The sequence below is a fragment of the Pyxicephalus adspersus genome, chromosome 3 (assembly GCF_032062135.1).
Source record: "Pyxicephalus adspersus chromosome 3, UCB_Pads_2.0, whole genome shotgun sequence".
Lineage (NCBI taxonomy): Eukaryota > Metazoa > Chordata > Amphibia > Anura > Pyxicephalidae > Pyxicephalus > Pyxicephalus adspersus.
This window is the reverse complement of record NC_092860.1, coordinates 6,267,331-6,275,111: the sequence shown is the minus strand read 5'-3', so window position 1 is coordinate 6,275,111 and position 7,781 is coordinate 6,267,331. Positions and strand designations below refer to the sequence as shown.

General features: G+C 40.5%; 1 long non-coding RNA gene across 1 annotated transcript; it reads right to left on the bottom strand.

The window, feature by feature from the left end:
• Positions 1-23: 23 nt before the first annotated feature.
• On the bottom strand, positions 24-6,901 carry LOC140325558 (uncharacterized). The gene is made up of 3 exons (XR_011919696.1): positions 6,720-6,901; positions 5,174-5,318; positions 24-202 (listed from the first exon to the last, which is right to left on the bottom strand). It is a non-coding gene; the product is annotated as an uncharacterized lncRNA (long non-coding RNA).
• Positions 6,902-7,781: the final 880 nt, after the last annotated feature.

The following is a 7,781-nucleotide window of genomic DNA, read 5'->3' as shown; positions in this document are numbered from 1 at the left end:
AGGGAGGCAGACAGGGAAGAAACCCCTTTGCATGCAGGCCTAACTGGGATCAAGGAATACTTACCATAATTTTTTTATTTTAAATGTCCAATATTACTCACTGTGCCAGGGCTGAGGGCCCATTTAATAGCACATTGGGTTCCCTGCATAGTAATGCAGCACTGATTTCACGTTACTGTTCGAATCTTCTATAAACAGCATCCTACAAAAACAAAAATGTATCTAAAATACAAAAATAATGAAACTTCAGCCAAAATAAAATACACATGAATAGAAATATAAAAAAACAGTGTATGATGCAATGTGTATCACAAATATCCTTTGCAGTACCTATTTTCTACCACCAGACGCCCTCAGTCTGTCAAACAGAATTCTACAATCCACTTTCTTTGAGCCCAGGTTGGTATGGGCTGAGCCAACCAGTGCCTGGACAGTGGAAGAAGAAGCAGTGCAGTGGTGTGGTCGTTTCTGTATCACTATGATTTGTCCTCCTATCAATATGCATTTTGGCTGCATATAATTGGTTCTTTTCTAGTTCTTCTATTCTCTGTATAAGGAATGCAGCAGGCAGATATCAGGTCACTTTCAACTACTTACACAGCTTGCACTTAAAAAATATATATTTATTACCATATTCATGAGTATAAATTTACATTGATTTTTGTCTTGTCTCTTCCTAGAATTCAGCCCACTGCACTTTCCCTTTAAACAACCTCCAGAATCGCTAATGTTGGCTCTGATGACTATCATCCCAAAGACCGCCATCAGGATGTTCGATATTCTTGGATGATTTGTGTGACCCCAGCCATTTAAGCAATATCAAATGTCGGAATCGGTCCATAACAAGACTCAGAACAGCAGCCAGTTAGGGGGCTGATGGAAAGAAAAGGTGATTAAGCAGCTGTTCCGAGTGACCCACTTACAGAACGCCCGGCCGCTGCTAGAGTACAGTATGTGGGTCACCGGGCTGGCGTGGGTTTAAGGACACACAGGTGAGGAAATGATTGGATGTCAAGACAAGCAAATCCATCAAACACCAGATTACAGCAAATTCATTTAAAACTCCAATTTTTGAAAGCTGTTCTGTATCCCTGAGATCACCCAGTGCTTAGTTGATGGGAGACTCCATGGTAGTTTAAGGATACAAGGTTAACAGATCAGTATAGTGAGTTTCGGGTCTGTACACCTGCTAGGCCCATTATAAAGGGTCCCCCCATCCCTGCATTGAGTTCTCAGGTATGTACACCAGCTGTGTCCATTATAAGGGTCCCCACCAATTGTGTGCTGAGTTTCTGGGTCTGCCCACCAGTGGTGCCCATTATGAGGGGTTCCCGCCATCCTTGAACTGAGTTCCTGGGTATGTACACCAGCTGTGCACATTACTAGGGGCTTCTACCATCCCATAAAGGAGTTTCTGGGTCTATATACCTACTGGGCTCATTATAAGATTCCCCTCCATCCCTTCATTGAGTTCCTAGGTATGTATAGCAGCTGTACCCATTTCTAGGTACTCCTACAATCCAGCACTGAGTTCCTGGGTCCCTTCACCAGCTGTGCCCATGATGACGGCCCTCTCAACCCTGAATTGAGTTCCCAGATATGTACACCAGCTGTGCCCATTATGAGGGGTTTCCACCGATTCTGTGCCGAGTTCCAAGGTCTTTACACCTGCTGTGCCTTTTATGAGGGGTTACTGCCATCCCTGCACTGAGTTCTTTATACCTACTGAGCTTAATATGAGATTCCTCTCCATCCCTGCATCCTGGGTCCCTTTACCAGCTGTCCCCACTATGAGGGCCCTCCCATCCCTTAACGGAATTCATAGGTTATTACACCAGCTGTGCCCATTATTGGGGGCCTGCTGGGTTATCTGTTTTTTTCATATCATGGAGAATGCAATACATTGAGATAGTTGGGAATATCAAAATCTCTTAGTTGGACACCAGCTGGGTGCTTTATGGCACACGAAAACAGGAAGGGACGGAGGACCCATTATCTATTACTTTTGGATGGATCCTTTAACTGTTGCCAGGAACATTACTATTTCTCTTCTTTTTGCCTCTTTTTTTTTTTTGATCCTTCTCCAACCAAACCATCACCCTGCATTATGCTCATGTCTAACAAAGTACAGCAACATGGAGAGTCAGCACTCCATGCGGAAAACAATATCCTTGCATTCTCCTTGGCCTTCAATGCACTCCCTGCCCAATTCAGCAACCGCGGTCTGCAGATGAAAATGTCTGTAGATGCATCTAAAGGCCACCATTCCGAAAATATAAACTGGTGCTGTCGTGAAATTTTATGAAGCTCACAGGGGGATGCAGGAGAATAGAAATAAGAAGGAGAAATTACCAAATTGCAAGGATAAAAGGGGAGGTCTTCTGTAGTCCTTGCACACTTCCTGTCCTAGTTTGACAACACTGCTCTTCTATAGGAACAGTGCCGTGAACAATGTCACCCTACGACATGGATTTTGTTAATAGCAGTCTCAGAAAATATTTATTTTTTCTCTGAAATGACAGGTGCACTTGCCTGGACTTCCATATTTTTTCTTTCATTTTGAACATTGATGAGCCATTTTGTTCCATGATGAGCCTGTTTTGTAACAATGTGTTTTTTTTTTTTTGTTTTTTTCTTAGGGCCGCACACACTCAGAGCCACCAAGAACTGAGCCTCACCCATATCAAAAATCATTGTATCCACTCAGGGGTGTGTACAAATACCATTGATTTTCCAATGGCAGATACACTGCAGTAAGACGATCTTGGAATCTTCTGCCAGTTAGATACATTGCACGTGTTTGAAAGGTCTGTTCAAAAATAGAAAACAGGAGCTTTGAGAACATGTTTTAAATGTGATTGTTTATTAAAGGGAACCATAGATTTTGCCCCATGTGGGGGCAAAGTTAAGTCAATAAAAGCCAAATCCTGGGCTATGTTTTTTTCCTAAAGATCCCTAGCTATAGGTAAGATAAAAAAAAAAAAAGCTCAACTCTGCAGATGCTGCCCCCTGCAGTAATCTCTTTTGCCACTAGATGCCCTCAGACTTCTGAGTTTATTGACACCTAGCATCATACTTTGTACATACTTTTAGTGCAGGGTGTCAAGGCCTCGCCCCCTTGTCTTCTTCTGTTGAAGAATAAGGGAAGAGATTAGAATGTCATGCATCAGCCCAAAGCCGTTTACCTAAATATTGAAATTGCACTGCACATCCTTCAAATACATCTGGTGGTAATTTCTCTCTGCTACCACATGACACCAATTGTCATGGGACTTGAAGTTACAGGTATACGGCCCAGGAGCAAAAGGAAGGTAAGTAAGGGACTGTAGGGGTGATTGAGGGAGCAACACAGCCCCTTGTTCATGAAAAGGACATAAGATACCTGAAATCCAGTTGCAAAGAACTACATAGACTATTTATAGTAGATCATATGGTGATTTATTGTTATGCACTGTTATTCCCCTCACACTGGGCAGGTGTACCAAGTTAGGAACCTAACACAAAGATCTCACTATATGTAAAAAAGGAGAAAAGGTCGGCTCGCCTAACTCTCTGGAAATCAGAAAAATTGGGCTGTTTTGCCCTGCGAGCTCATCCCCTAGTGACCTCTCCAAAAAACCTGCTTCCTTTACTTACATTTTTTTTTATTTATAGGTCCAAAACTTACCTGAAACTTTATGTCACATGACATTGTAGTGTTCTTTATTCTGGTCTTCAGTTGAAGAGGATCCAATCTGCAGTGCTCATATCTCTTTATGGTTGCCCATTGGCTGCCACAAGTGTCTATTAAAAGGCTTTTCCTCCTGGGAGGACATAATGATTAGGGGTGGGCAGAAGACTAGTTGGCTTCATACCGAAGAGCAAGGTGAGGAACTTCTAATTACTAGTTGGCCATTAAAGGTGCCCCCAGATAATCATATGAATTACTCACAGATTGGGTGTTGGTGGAATGTATTTTTTAATCCAAGGTTGACTTTATGTGAAAACCTTTTTTTTTTTATTCTTTTGTGTCTTAGACAAAAGATGGTTTTTGAGCACTCATTTTTGAGTACCATGACAGGTACTCCTTAATGAGGTATGATCCAAGTATGATGCTATTTGGAATATATATATACCATGAGTCCAGCTCTCCATACATTCATAAACAGTATTATAGTAGGTGGGGACAAGGCTTCTGGATGGTGTGTGTGTGCGATGCACTAGCTAATAATTATTGAACATCCTTATGTAATATTGTGTCTGAACACTATACAACACCGCAGACATCTCTTCAGACCTTGTTGTGACAGCTCTTTATTGATTTGGCCTTTACTGTTTTTAGCCACAGAACAGCCGGTCTGATGCTAAATGACTAAGACAAATATCGTCTTGCAAAAAATAACTTTTTTATTTACAGAAAAAATGAAGCAGCCTCTGCTGGAGCTGTGCATAAAATGAGCCTAATGAATGACAAAGATCACTTTACAAGGATATGATGAGTTAGCACGTATTACATAGTTCATCGATGACTAATCCATGCGTAGAAAGAGGCCGTTTGAGACTGGACTAAACAACTCTGATAAGCGCTGCTTGAATCTAAACTGCCAATACAATAAAACTCACATCAGGAAACAATAACCTTTTGTGCTAAAACAAGCATTTTGGTTATTGTGACTCGCCTACTACCCCTATGTGGCCAGGCTATGGACATTCAATTATTTTATCATACCAAACAAGCAGTTATTATATTTTTTAAGCCCTCCCTAACCTCTGTAGCTGCAGTCAGAGGGAGAAATTACAATGACGTTTCTAAAGCAGAAGTACCAAAGTTACTGAAGTTGATTCACTCAGCATCTCAGCTCACGCTGCTCCCCATTCCAAGAAGTATGTAGTGAAAAAGGAACTCAGCAGTTGACCTTGCAACTCAACTTACCCTGCTCCTTCACGGTAGTAAATTAACAGCTCAACTCAAGTAAATCTTTTCCTTTCTTCCAGAAGAGACTAAACTCAGCTCCAAATCTTAGCAATGACTCTGCAGCTCAACTTTTCTTGCTCCCGCCTTCCAATAAAAAATTTACAACAGAAACACCAAGCCCCTAAACTTTCTTCACCCAGCAGCTCAGCTATTCTTCCTAGCAGTAACCCTGTAGCTTAGCTTTCCTTGCCCCTTACTTCCAGCAGTGACTCAACTTACCTTATTTTTTCATAGTAGTGACTCTGCAGCTCAGCTCTCGCTCTTAACAGTGGCAAAGCAGCTCAACGTATCCTGTTCCTTTAAAGTAGTGAACACAGCAGCTCAGCTCATCTTGCCCCTGTTCAATTGGCTTTAAATATATATCCTAAACAAATAATTAGGATTTATTAAAACGTTGATACTTTATTCATAAAATATAATAACATTTTATATGTAACAAAAAACATGTATACAATACACCTATCTAAAGGTCCCCACACAGTAATGATTGTTGTAAATTTCTGAATGGTATCCTCATTCCATGTTGCCTCCCCAGGACTACAAATTAGGAAATAATGGTTTGTTTAAATCTGTAATTTAGTTAGTTTCTATAAAAAGTAGGTGAAAAGTTCAAAAGTTCTTCATATATACATGTAACTTTCCTATTACCGAGAGGAATACGTCACATGGTCAAAGTTATCATTTAACAAACATATATCATTATTTTATTGGTATGCAAACAAGTCTGTCATTATATATTTACATTTACGTATTTTCCATTAGTGGAAAGCTACTCAAACCTTTAAAACTTTTCAATTATTCTGAAAATGTACTGATGAGTGACGAGGGGTAGGTTAGGAGCTATGCAGTGATGAGGGGTAGGTTAGGAGACATGCAGTGTGATGAGGGGTAGGTTAGGAGACATGCAGTGTGATTAGGGGTAGGTTAGGAGACATGCAGTCTAATGGCAGGGCAATCTTAAGACATGCAGTAGGATGATGGGGCAATCTGGAGATATGCAATGTGATTAGGGGTAGGTTAGGAGACATGCAGTCTAACGGCAGGGCAATCTGGAGACATGCAGAGGATGATGGCTTGAAGTGGTTGGATGCAGTAGGATGATGGCTTGAAGGGTGAACGTTGGAGACATTTGGTTGGATGAGGGAGCAGCCTGAAGACATGTAATGTAATAAGCTCTTTGGTTTAGGAAATTAATGTTTGTTTAATATTGTCATATCATTCTATAACAGGGAAAAAATTCAACAGCCAAAGTTATAATTTCACTAATATCTATCATTAAAATCACTAGTATGCAAACAACTCATTTGCTATATGCTAACTATACATAATTTCCTCTAGTGGAAAGCTACTGAAACCTCTACAAGTGTTTAATTATTCTAGGAACACGCAATATGATGACAGGTCAATATTGGGCCATGCAGTATAATGAGGGTTAGTTTGGAGACATGCATTGTGATAGGGTCTATCAGGAAGCATGCAGTTTGATATGAGGCCAGTCCAGAGACATGCAGTGAGATGAGGGGTCAGTCTGGGAACATGCAGTGAGATGAGGGGTCAGTCTGGAGACATACAAGGGGATAGTAGGTGATCTTGGAAGCATACAGTGTGTTAGGGGTCAGCTTGGAGACATGCAGTATGATGCAAGGTCAGTCTGGAGACCTGCAATGTAATAGGGGATGAGTCTTGAGATGTATAATGTGAACAGCAATCAGTTTAAAGACACATAGCGTGATGACTGGTCACAGTTTAGAACAGTCATTCTTACCAAGGTTCCTCTAGAGCAGGGGTCAACACTACTAGGCCATTTCGGGAGGTCAAGAAGGCACACTAGGCCAGAAGAAACAAGGTGTCCAAAGAAAGGTCTTTTCCAACCGTGACTGCAAGCGACTAAATATTTGATGATGCCTGCATACTTCTGGGACAAAAAACACATGAGAGGACCAGCTGCATGACACTAGTTATCTTTAAAGTTGTCTATACGGGTGCCATTCTTAGCACAGGGGTTCACTGCGATCTGAATGTAATTTCAAGGGGTTGAGAAAGGCAAATTTGGAGACATGTATTGTGAGGAGTATGCAGTCTGGAGACATGGGGTGCCATAAGGAGTCAGCCTGAAGAGATAAGGGGGCAAAGTCTGGAGACATGCAGTGGTATGGGGGGTCTCAGTCTAAAGAAAAGCAGTGTGATAAGGGATCACTCTGAAGACATGCAATGGGACCGGGGTTAAGTCTGAAGACATGAAGTGGTTTAAGGGTCATCTTTGGAGAGATGTGGTGGGATGAGAAATTAGTCTGCAGACAAGTAGTGTGATAAAAGCTGTGGTTTAGGAAATTACTGTTTGTTTATTATCATTATTTAGTTGGTGTACAGAAAAGCATTTTAGAAGGTTACAATATTTCATACATATTATTATTACATACATCAATATTATTACAAACATATTATTATTATTAATATTATTATTAATAATAAACAGTATTTATATTGCGCAGCTCTGTACAATATATACATATAGGTACACATGTAATTTTCCTATAACATAGAAAAAATTTACGGTCAAAGTTATAATTTCAATATTATCTATAATTTATATTATTTGTATGCAAAGAACCCATTAATTATAAGCTATAAGCCTAATTAAAAGCTAATTATAAGCTAGTGAAAAAGTTTGCAATTAGTCCAGAGACATGCAATATGATAAGAGGTCAGTCTAGAGACATGCAGCATGATGGGAGGTCAGTCTAGAGACATGCAGCATGATGAGAGGTCAGTCTAGAGACATGCAGCATGATGAGAGGTCAGTCTAGAGACATGCAGCATGATGAGA